The sequence below is a fragment of the Sciurus carolinensis genome, chromosome 10 (assembly GCF_902686445.1).
Source record: "Sciurus carolinensis chromosome 10, mSciCar1.2, whole genome shotgun sequence".
Taxonomy (NCBI): Eukaryota; Metazoa; Chordata; class Mammalia; order Rodentia; family Sciuridae; genus Sciurus; species Sciurus carolinensis.
This window is the reverse complement of record NC_062222.1, coordinates 15011828-15020521: the sequence shown is the minus strand read 5'-3', so window position 1 is coordinate 15020521 and position 8694 is coordinate 15011828.

The following is an 8694-nucleotide window of genomic DNA, read 5'->3' as shown; positions in this document are numbered from 1 at the left end:
TGGGGTAGAATGCCTTCATTCATATATTTAAGACTCTTTTCCCTTATAAGATACCGTTGATCTTATTTCTAATGGACAGTAACCACCTGTCATATGATAAAGAGCCTAAGGTCAAGCATATATTTTTTGTTTAAGTAGACAATCTCAGAAACATAGCTACTTTTCTGGTTACAGGTATGATTGTATTTCTGCCATGTTATAAGTCACATGATTGAACTGATTTTATTTTCTGTGATGTGAAATATGTATTAAAACATTGTTAGAGGGCATTTTTTCTTGTGGTGCTGGGGATTGAACCCAGAGCCTTGTGCATGCGAGGCAAGCACTCTACCAACTGAGCTATCTCCCCAGCCTGTTACAGGGCATTTTTAAAGAAAAAAAATCTATTTAGAATTTTAAAACCCTTTGCAGACAAGTCTATTTGTCCTTCTAAACAATTTCACATGCATGTTTATTTCTTACATCATTAAAATCATATTGTGCTTTTATCAGTTCACATTATTTCATAAATATCTTCACAATAGACAAAAGTATATTCATAATTAAAATTTTATGCCTATAAAATATTTATCTGAGTAGAGGTACAAAAGTCTTCTTTTCTCTGTTGGACATTTAAGGCTATTTACAATGGTTAGCAATTATAAATAATACTGTAATTAATATTTTTAAATTAAATTTTCATCTATTGAATTATTTTTCTTTATAAATACCCCAAGTGGATAATTAGTATTCTTATCATTGTTTGTTAGATATTAGCAGTTTCTATCTCTGGAAATCAAATAATAGTTTTTATGAAAGTCTAGTGACCTACTGCATAAATAAGCATAAAAACTTTGAACTGCACATTCACGCGTCTATCATCAGTAATTAGTGAGACATGTCCCTGGGCAGTATCTATGAACCATAAGGTCATTTGAATAATTCTCTTGAAAGGTACCTCTACACTGAATAAGAATAGCAAAACCATAGGTGTACCCCTTTTGAAAATACCAAATTTAGTGTCATCAAGATGTATTGGCCAGAATGACAGAGTAAATAGACCATAGCTAGTAAAGAATTATCTATTCAATATCAGATATAGTGTAAGTTTAAAAATCTCACTCATTTATTGAGTCAGTTGTGCCTTGCCAGAGAATGAATAAGAAGACTGAACACCAAATCCAAACTATGCAATTTTAGTTATGTATCCATTTCTAAGTGCTCAGATATTAGCTAGATTCAAATTGCCTTCCAGGTCTCACACAGGCCTAAGACTTGGTCTTGGAATTGTCTCCAAGTTATGTGAGACAGTTTCCTCTGATGACAGTCCCTGCTGATGATTGAGTTGACAGCATGAGAGTTTGCCCACCTTGCTACGAAGATGCAAAAGATGATGCTAAAACCCTCAGCAGATCTTTGATTTAGTTTAATTCAAAATTCTTTTTACTGGCATTGTCTAAATGGTCATAGATTTATTGTTAGGTTGCATCAGATAAATGTAAGTACACAGAATAAAAGTCAAAGTTTCTCGCCAAAGTATTACATAACAAATCAAAGGTTTTTTTTTTTTAAAATTAATGCAAGATACAAACTCTCTCAGCTAAATATATCTTTTTTCCTTTAAAATTAAATTTTAAAATGGAGAAGATTCTTTTCTGATGATAGATGCTAGTCAGGGTTTACTTATGAATTTTAAATCATTTTCCCATGATGTATAATATGACTGGGAAATGAAACACAACTGGTTTGAATAGAATGTTTGCTTTCTCTCGCATTCCTTAATATATGGACTTATGAGGCATTTTTATAAATGTATAAAACATGTTCTTCAAAATGCAAACATATTAGAATGCCTATTTCTCACCCCCTAGTTGTGATTCACTTGTATTAACTCTATTCAAACAACATGACCCGTTCTTCTGCCCCCCATACACATATTACAAACAGCAATATCATGACCATTGGTTGGGGTGTTTTTATATGATTTTTGTAAAGATCAACTAGGCTAGACCATGAGTTATTTCAAATCCCCCCAAAAGAATGTTTCCCATTCCCCCTTTTCCTCTTGCTTCCAATCATTCTTCCATTCCACCTGGAACCCCCACACATGGAAGAGAATTCCACACTATCCTATAGCTCCAACTCTGAAGGTATCACCTGGAATCTGAGTGGGGCGTGCTGTGTTGTGTTGACTGACAAGCACCTGTCTTTACTATTCCTTATTTCTCTAGGAATGGTGTTTTAGTCAGCTTTTTCAGCGCTGTGACTAAAATACCTGACCAGAATAATTTTAGGGGAAGAAAAGTTTATTTGAGGGCTCATGGTTTCAGAGGTCTCAGTTCATTGACAGCCAGTTCCATTCCTCTGGGTTCAAGGTGAGGCAGAACATCATGGAGGAAAAATATAGCAGAGGGAAGCTGCTCACATGATGATGAGAAAGCAGATGGAGAGACTCAGCTCACCAGATACAAAATACATACTCCAAAGGCACACCCCCAATCACCCACCCCTCCAACGACACCCTACTAGCCTTCAGTTACCACTCGATTAATCCCATCAGTGAATTAATTCACTGATTGGGTTGAGGCTCTCATAACCCAATTGTTTGTCCTCCAATGTCCTTCTTACATTGTCTCACACACGAGTTTTTAGGGTACTCCTCACATTCAGATCATAACAAATGGATAAAGATAGCAGGTGTGCACATATTTCTTCAGAGGTAGTTATCCAGGAAATTTCATTATTTTTGAGAAGACAAGGGTTTTGTTTTTCCCAAATTGGGAAGGAGAACTTTATTTTATTCTTAATACTCATTTGTGACATTGAACAATATGCTTTAACAGGTTGACTTTCAATTCCCTAATCTTACTATAAAGCCATAATATTTTCACTTGTTCTTTATAAAATTGATTTGCCCAAGAAAGAAAACTTGGAGAAATAAATTCTCTCCACAAAAGAAAATACATAAGCAATGTATTGGACTTTGAATTCAGTTACACAGTGCTTGATAGTAACTTGGAAAGCAAAGAGACTTGTGAAACACGGACAACTGGGAACATCGTAGAGGTGGCTGCTCAGCACAGCGCTTGGACTCGGAGCAACCACTGGGGCTCCGGGCAGCTGCCTGAGGAGGAGCTGTGTGGCGAGCTGTTTGAATTCAGAACAACCGCTTCTGAACACCAGGGGTTTGCCCGGAGGAAGAGGAGAAGTGCGGTGGGTCGCTTGGCCTAGGAGTGACTGCATCAGAGCCACAGGTTGCCAGAGGAGGAGGCGGGTGGTGAGTTGTTTGGACTCAAAGCGACCACTCCTGAACACCAGTGGCCTGCCCGGAGGAGGAGCGCGGTGGGTCGCTTGGTCTCCGAGCGACCGCTCCTGAACACTCCGGGGGCTACCCCGAGGAGGAGGAGGAACAGGGCGGGTCACTTGGACTCGGAGTGACTGCCTAGGGCTACGGGCCATTGGAGGGAAGAGGAGACACAAAGTGAGTTGCTTGGACTCCTAGTGACTGCGTCGGAACACTGGGCGGCTGTCCGGAGGAAGAGGTGTGTGGCGGGTCTCTGGGTCTCCGAGCTATTGTGCGGGGCTCCAGGTGGCTGCTCAGAGGAGGGGCCGCATAGCCAGGCGATTAGGTGCAGAGCAGGGTCCCAGGACTGGCGTCTTGGTGGAAAAGCCGCACAGAGACACGCCTAGGGGCGGAGCGAAGGTTCCAGGACTGCGGGCAGATTCTCTGAGGAGAGGCAGCCTAAGGAGACTCGTCTGCGAAGAGTGAGGCTCCCAGGCCCAGGAGGTAGGTCCAGGCCCCTGGGAACGTTGCAGAGGAAGACAGCCCAGCCCAGGCAGTAGTTGTAGATTGAGGGGAACCTCTAGTAGGGGAACTGACCAGCAAGACCTCCCCACCAGGTGAGTCTTCCCTGCCGGGTGAGGTTTTCCCACAAAGACGGTAAAACCAGAGACACAGGCACAAACAGGCCATGCCTCAGCCCGCAGGCTAGTTCCCCTTTGGATGACCATTGGTCAACAAGTGGAGGCACCTCTGCCCACTATCTGGGAATATACCCAACCTGAGGGTCACCACCCCTAGAGAGGCAGTTTCCTTGTGGAGCACCGCATTATTAACTTCCTCCAAGACTTCAGGCTACTGAAGGATAAGAGGGGATATACTAGCAATCTTCAGGGACATTATAAGTCAATAGAGGAAATCTGCAATATCTTAATGATCCACTGATTCCGGAACAATATGAGAAAACAAGGAAAGAAAATGCCCCAAACAAATCTGGATGTTACATCAATAAAATCCAATGACAGCATGGCAGAAGAAATGACAGAAAGGGAGTTCAGAATGTACATAATTAAAATGATCAGGGAAGCAAACGATGAGATGAAAGAGCAAATGCAGGCATTGAATGATGAGATGAAAGAGCAAATGCAGGCATTGAATAATCGCACCAATCGACAGTTAAAAGAGCAAATACAGGAAGCAAAAGATCATTCAATAAAGAGTTAGAGATATTGAAAAAAAAAACCAAACAGAAATCCTTGAAATGAAGGAAACAATAAACCAAATTAAGAACTCCATAGAAAGCATAACCAATAGGATAGAACATCTGGAAGACAGAACCTCAAATATTGAAGACAAAGTATTTAACCTTCAAAACAAAGTTGAACAAACAGAGAAGATGGTAAGAAATCATGAACAGAATTCCAAGAACTATGGGATATCATGAAAAGGCCAAATTTGAGAATTATTGGGATTGAGGAAGGCTTAGAGAAACAAACCAAAGGAATGAACAATCTATTCAATGAAATAATATCAGAAAATTTCCCAAATCTGAAGAATGAAATGGAAAATCAAGTTCAAGAGGCTTATAGGACTCCAAATACACAAAATTACAACAGACCCACACCAAGGCACATTATAATGAAAATACCGAACATACAAAATAAAGACAGAATTTTAAAGGCTGTGAGAGAAAAGAACCAAATTACATTCAGGGGGAAACCAATATGGATATCAGCAGATTTTTCAATCCAGACCCTAAAAGCTAGAAGGGCCTGGAACAACATTTTTAAAGCTTTGAAAGAAAATGGATGCCAACCAAGAATCTTATACCCAGCAAACTTACCTTCAAATTTGACGATGAAATAAAATCCTTCCATGATAAACAAAATCTAAAAGAATTTACAAAAAGAAAGCCAGCATTACAGAACATTCTCAGCAAAATATTCCATGAAGAAGAGATGAAAAACAAAGAAGCAAATCAGTAAAAGGAGGAATTATCCTAAAGGAACTGTCAAATAAAGGAGGAACCAAGTTGTGAAAAAAAATACATAAATAAATAAAATTTAAAAAATGAACCAAATGACCGGGAATACAAATCATATCTCAATAATAACCCTGAATATTAATGGCCTGAATTCATCAATCAAAAGACATAGACTGGCAGATTGGATAAAAAAGAAAGATCCAACAATATGTTGCCTACAAGAGACTCACCTCATAGAAAGAGATACCCATAGACTAAAGGCGAAAGGATGGGGAAAAACATACCATGCACATGGACACAGCAAAAAAGCTGGGGTATCCATCCTCATTTCAGATAATGTGGACTTCAAGCCAAAGTTAGTCAGAAGGGATAAAGAAGGACATTTCATACTGCTTAAGGGAAGCATAAATCAGCAAGATATAACAATCATAAACATCTATGCCCCAAACAGTGGCTCATCCATGTATGTCAAACAAATCCTTCTCAATTTTAGAAACCAAATAGACCATAACACAATAATACTAGGTGATTTTAACACGCCTCTCTCACCACTGGACAGATCTTCCAAACAAAAATTGAACAAAGAAACCATAGATCTTAATAACATAATCAATAATTTAGACTTAAGAGACATTTATAGAATATACCATCCAACCAAGAGTGAATACACTTTCTTCTCAGCAGCACATGGATCCTTCTCTAAAATAGACCATATATTATGCCACGAAGCTAATGTTAGGAAATATAAGAAGATAGAGACACTACCTTGTATTCTATCAGATCGAAATGGATTGAAGTTAGAAATAAATGAAAGAGTAAAAAACAGAAACTACTCCAACACCTGGAGATTAAACAATATGGTATTATATGATGAATGGATAACTGAAGATATTAGGAAGGAAATTAAAAAATTCTTAGAGGTAAATGAGAACAAAGAAACATCATATCAAAATCTCTGGGACACTATGAAAGCAGTACTTAGAGGAAAATTTATTTCATGGAGCGCATTCAATAAAAGAAGTAAAACTCAACAAATAAACGACCTAACACTGCAGCTCAAAGCCCTAGAAAAAGAAGAACAGACCAACACCAAAAGTAGTAGAAGACAGGAAATAGTTAAACTCACAGTTGAAATTAATGAAATTGAAACAAAAGAAACAATACAAAAAATTGACAAGATAAATAGTTGGTTCTTTGAAAAAAATAAACAAAATTGATAAACCTTTAGCCACACTAACAAAGAGAAGACGAGAGAAAACCCAAATCACTAAAATTTGGAATGAACAAGGAAATATCACAACAGACACGACTGAAATACAAAACATAATTAGAAGCTATTTTGAAAATCTATACTCCAACAAAATAGAAAATTTCGAAGACATCAACAGGTTTCTAGAGACATATGAATTGCCTAAACTGAACGAGGACGACATACACAATTTAAATAGACCAATTTCAAGTAATGAAATAGAAGAAGTCATCAAAAGCCTACCAACAAAGAAAAGTCCAGGACCAGATGGGTTCTCAGCCACGTTCTACAAAACCTTTAAAGAAGAACTCATTCCAATACTTCTCAAAGTATTCCATAAAATAGAAGAGGAGGGAACCCTCCCCAACTCACTCTATGAAGCCAATATTACCCTGATACCTAAACCAGACAGAGACACATCGAGGAAAGAAAATTTCAGAACAATATCCTTAATGAACATCGGCGCAAAAATTCTCAACAAAATTTTAGCAAATCGCATACAAAAACATATTAAAAAGATAGTGCACCATGATCAAGTGGGTTTCATTCCAGGGATGCAAATTTGGTTCAACATCAGGAAATCAATAAATGTAATTCACCATATCAACAGACTTAAAGTCAAGAATCACATGATTATTTCCATAGATGCAGAGAAAGCATTTGATAAAATACAGCACCCCTTCATGCTCAAAACACTAGAAAAAATAGGGATAGTGGGAACATTCCTTAACATTGTAAAGGCCATCTATGCTAAGCCCATGGCTAATATCATTCTAAATGGTGAAAAACTGAAAGCATTCCCCCTAAAAACTGCAACAAGGCAGGGATGCCCTCTTTCACCACTTCTTTTCAATATCGTCCTTGAAACTCTAGCCAGAGCAATTAGACAGACCAAAGAAATTAAAGAGATACGAATAGGAAAAGAAGAACTCAAACTATCCCTATTTGCTGATGATATCATTATATACTTAGAGGAACCAGGAAATTCCACCAGAAAACTTTTAGATCTCATAAGTGAATTCAGTAAAGTAGCGGGATATAAGATCAATGCACAGAAATTGAATGCATTTTTACACATATGTGATGAATCTTCAGAAAGAGAAATTAGGAAAACTACCCCATTCACAATAGTCTCAAAAAAAATAAAATACTTGAGAATCAATCTCACAAAAGAGGTGAAAGACCTCTATAATGAGAACTACAGAACACTAAAGAAAGAAATTAAAGAAAACCTTAGAAGATGGAAAGATCTCCCATGTTCATGGATAGGCAGAATTAATATTGTCAAAATGGCCATACTACCAAAAGTGCTATAGAGATTGAATGCAATTCTAATTAAAATCCCAATGATGTACCTTACAGAAATAGAGCAAGCAATTATGAAATTCATCTGGAAGAATAAAAAACCCAGAATAGCTAAAGCAATCCTTGGCAGAAAGAGTGAAGCAGGGGTATCGCAATACCAGATCTTCAACTCTACTACAAAGCAATAGTAACAAAAATGGCATGGTATTGGTACCAAAATAGAAAGGTGGATCAATGGTACAGAATAGAGGACACGGACACAAACCCAAATAAATACAATTTTCTCATACTAGACAAAGGGGCCAAAAATATGCAATGGAGAAAAGATAGCCTCTTCAACAAATGGTGCTTGGAGAATTGGAAATCCATATGCAACAGAATGAAATTAAACCCATATCTCTCACCATGCACGAAACTAAACTCAAAATGGATAAGGGACTTCGGAATAAGACCAGAGACCTTGCATCTTATAGAAGAATAAGTAGGTCCAGAGCTTCAACATGTCGGCTTAGGACCAGACTTCGTCAACAGGACTCCCATAGCACAAGAAGCAAAAGCAAGAATCAATAATTGGGATAGATTCAAACTAAAAGCTTTCTCTCAGCAAAGGAAACTATTAGCAATGCGAAGAAAGAGCCTACAGAGTGGGAGAAAATCTTTGCCAATCATACTTCAGACAGAGCACTAATCTCCAGAATCTATAAAGAACTCAAAAAACTCTACACCAAGAATGCAAATAATCCAATTGACAAATGGGCTAAGGAAATGAATAGACACTTCACAGAAGAAGATCTACAAGCAATCGACAAACGTATGGAAAAATGTTCAACATCTCTAGTAATAAGAGAAATGCAAATCAAAACCACCCTAAGATTCCATCTCACCCCAATTAGAATG